Source organism: Mandrillus leucophaeus, unplaced genomic scaffold, assembly GCF_000951045.1.
Source record: "Mandrillus leucophaeus isolate KB7577 unplaced genomic scaffold, Mleu.le_1.0 Scaffold37, whole genome shotgun sequence".
Lineage (NCBI taxonomy): Eukaryota > Metazoa > Chordata > Mammalia > Primates > Cercopithecidae > Mandrillus > Mandrillus leucophaeus.
Window position 1 is genome coordinate 5976361 of NW_012103920.1, and position 4237 is coordinate 5980597.

Here is a 4237-nt window from a genome sequence, read left to right on the forward strand (position 1 = left end):
CTTACGGCATTATCTTGACATCCCAGTCATGGAGATTTTACCTTTTCTTTTAAAGCATTTGCTTTGCGACAACTTATGTAAACTTACGTTTAGTGTCTTTGTGCATGTCTTACCTCCCAGCTACACTGTAACTTTGTCAAAATCAGGAATTGAGTCTTTAATATTCTTATACCATGTCAGAATGCTTGGGAAATAGAAAATGCTTGGGAATTGAGGAATTGAGTCTTTAATATTCTTGTACCACACCAGAATGCTTGGAAATGCATAAAATTTGTAGAGATAAAATGATTCATAATCTCTTTCATAAGAGCAATTACCATGAATTATACTAAGTATACTTGTTTGCTTTTCTTTCTCTGTGGTTTCACCCATATTGGCCACAATATGCTTCATGAGTTAAACAGGAAGTAATGAACATAAAGTTTTATAAACCAATCCAAAAATTTGATAGCAAGGAAGTCAAGCTATTGCAACTTGGGGTAAAATCCTTATAGGCTTCCTTTTTATCTGTTTCTTAACAGCACAGGTTTTGTGTATTGAATAATTCTATCTCAGTTGCATTCATATAATTATATCCATTAATGGATTAATATGATGTTGATTGACCCTTTCTTTCAGATTAGTCTTAAATAAGCAAAACTCTAAGAGATTGGGATTCCTAATAGCATAACTAGCTTCTCAAAGTTTCAGTATATATCATTGGATCTCAAAAGTACTCTTTGATTGACATTATGAAAATATTTACAATAGAAAAAATGAAAAATAACCATAATAAGAAAAAGTAGGGAAGTGACTAAGTAATGTCTGGCATATCCACATCATATAACACGGTATTATTAAATCTTAGCTAAAATTTGTTAAATCATATTGAGTTTTTAATGACATAGATGCATGCCAGCTTTTTGTTGTTATGCAACTTTTCCATCACAGATTGTTGCATTTGACAGTGCTGATCTTGGAAATTATTTGAAAGAAATCTGAAAACAATTCCTTTTTCTCAAAAGTATGCCACTTTGTCTTCCCCATTTATATGTCACACAAGTAAGCAAAATGGCAAATTGCATTACACCCTTGTTCAGCACTCTCAAGCTTCGATTATATAGTGACACTGCTACTACTTTCATTGCTCTGCTATTTTTGTAACAGTTGTTGACAAAGAATGTTATTTACTTCAGAAGTTACTTCCTATCTTTTTTATATATATATATATAAATATCTATCTATCTATCTATCTATCTATCTATCTATCTATCTATCTATCTATCAATTGTTTTTCTCAAGGACATCAGTTATGGAAATAACCGTAGCCAATAAATAACCACTGCTCTTTATGAAATGCTCACTGTATGCTAGAAAATACATGGCTGGTATTGAGTGCATATGCGATGTCACAAAAATAACAGTTTCAACTTTTGCGTAGAATGAATAATGGCAATTCTCCTCCCAACACACTGTACTCTACCTAGACTCTTTAGTGGTGTGCAATTCATCAGAACTTTTGAGGCACATGGCAGAAGGCAGCATTTCATTTTGATTGCTGGATGAAGTTTCCAATGAAAATTAAAGATTAATGATGTGAGTATGTAAAAGTCAATAAGAAGAAAAGGCCAGGACTCTCAAACATTTGTAAACAGTGTAAAGCTTTGTACCAATCAAATGGCTGCAGACAGGGAAAGCTAATACCAATGCAATAAAAACCGAGCGCTAACCTTTCCTTGTGTCTGGTGCTGAGCTTCTAGCATTTGATGAATGGCTACCTTGTGCCAGTGGGTCACTGGGGAGCGTCTGGGTCTTTCATGTGGTTGGGACAGCTGTGGGCAATCTGTGGATATGGATTACCCCACTGAGAGACACAGCTACGTGTGAAGGCAACACTGCACTTAGGAGGAGTCAAAAAATAGATTAATATCAAGTACCAGTTTACAACCTGGATGAAGTCTTTGTGGGACTTTCAACTAAACAGAAATCAGCTCCTTGGCTTTTGATGTCTCCTTGAAATGAGATCATTTTGTCTCGGAGCTGGTATTTACATGGGGGTGATTAGGTTTCCTATCCATCACTTCCATCATCCTCATACGTTGTATGAGATAGGTGCTGCTTTTGCTGCCTCATCTTCTTACAAAGGCTCAAAGAAGCTCAGTAACTTGTCTAAAGTGGCAGAGCTAATAAATGGCTGAGCTGGGACTTGAACCCTGGTCTGTCTGATTCCAAAGCTTTAGCCGTCATGCAATGGAAGGTGAACTGTAGCATTTGGTGAATGTAAAACTTCCTGCTTGCTTATATTAAAGGCTGTTGCTATTTTTTAAATTAGGGGAGACTTGGGGGAAGGGTAGAATGTGTCTCAATTCTGAAATTCGAAAAGGGACATGTAGTAACCTCCATTCCTCTTGCTGTTTTGGCATAATATCCCTAGTTGTAGCAGGAACCAGTAGAATGGGTTTCCCTTCATTGTTTTTCAGAAGGAAATGCCTGTTGAACTTTGACAACAGTGTTAACAATTGCCAGAGACCCTCAATTTATTATTCGTCTCTCAGGAGTCCTATGGAAATTTCCTTTGAAAACTCTCTCCTCATCAATATTAATAATCACATGATGTCGTGCATACTTTGTGTTGGTCAAAATGCCTTTGTGTATGTGACCTCACTCCATCTTTAATTTTTTATTGGAAGCTTTCTACATGTTAAGCACTGTGTTAGATGCAGGAGATGTCAAAAGATGTATAGCACAACTCCTCCCTCAAGAGTTGAGTCTGAACTCTAACCTAATGTCATGAAGTAGACCAGATACCTTCCCCATTTTATACACTATTATTTTCCACAGCATAACCTTCTGTCCTCACCTTCTACAACTTCCTTGTCATGTTTTTTACTCTATCAGCATTATTTTTTTCAGGTTTGTTTGTTGTTTTTTTTTGTTTTTAAACAGATGGAGTCTTGCTTTGTTGCCCAGGCTATTGTGCAAGAGTGCAATGATAGCCCACTGCAGCCTCCAACTCCTGGACTCAAGCAATCATCCTGAGTAACTGGGACTACAGGTGCATGCCATCATACTCAGGTAATTTAAAAACTATCTTTTGTAGAAATGAGGTCTTGCTACATTGTCCCAGCTGGTCTCAAACTCCTGGTCTCAAGTGATCTTCCAATATTCTTGTATTTGCTCCTCCTTAAACATTAATGAGCAACTAAACATCCTCATATTCATCTCTAAGGTTTTTCTCATGCTTCATCTCTTCTTGACCTATTTCTCTGATGCTTTTCTGTATGTCCAAATTGGACCCATCCATAAACCAAGGCAGAGTCTCCTCTCCTCCTTGACAGCTATTTAGGAACGAGGCAACCTCTCCCTTCTTTCAATTTTCACTTCAGTTACTGCCACCATCTTATATTTGGTACTTGGAATATAGTGCACTTTGATATAAACACATTTTTCTTCTCTATGTAATTGGTGTCATGATGTATCTATAAATACAGAAAGATCATCGATAGGTATTCTAAATAAATAAAAGTATTGTGCAACATGCATGATATTTGCTAAAAAGAATACTAGGAATAATGCAGAGCTTATTAATTGGAGACCAATGCCAGATTTAACACCAAAATACGTATTGTTGAGCCAGTAAAATATTGGCATACACATTGGTTTTTCAAAAGTTTTAATTGATTGTCACTATCTAAGTACTGGGAGATCTGACATAACATTTTAAATTTCTGGCTTCACTTGAAAAATCAGAGGCAACACTTGGCCTACTTTTTGCATGGTGACTGTCAGCTGAGGCCCAGAAGCAACTGCCATTGCCTCCTCAACGTTTGGGGTGGATGAGAGTCAGTTTCCCATTTATCACCATTCTCATTCTAATTATTTCTCACAACGGTGTTAATAAGAAAGTGAAGGCTGGGCATGGTGGCTCACACCTGTAGTCCCAGCACTTTGGGAGACTGAGACAGGCAGGTCACTTGAGGCCAGGAGTTCGAGACCAGCCTGGCCAACATGGTGAAACCCCATCTCTACTAAAAATAAAAACTAGCCAGGTGTGGAGGTGCATGCCTATAATCCCAGCTACTCAGGAGGCTGAGGCAGAAGAATGACTTGAACCCAGGAGATGGAGGTTGCAGTGAATCAAAATCACACCACTGCACTCCAGCTTGGGTGACAGAGTGAGACCTATATCCAAATATATATAAAAGAAAGTAGTGTATTTACTGTTACCTATGGCTCTGTCTCAGGAAACAAAAAGTTA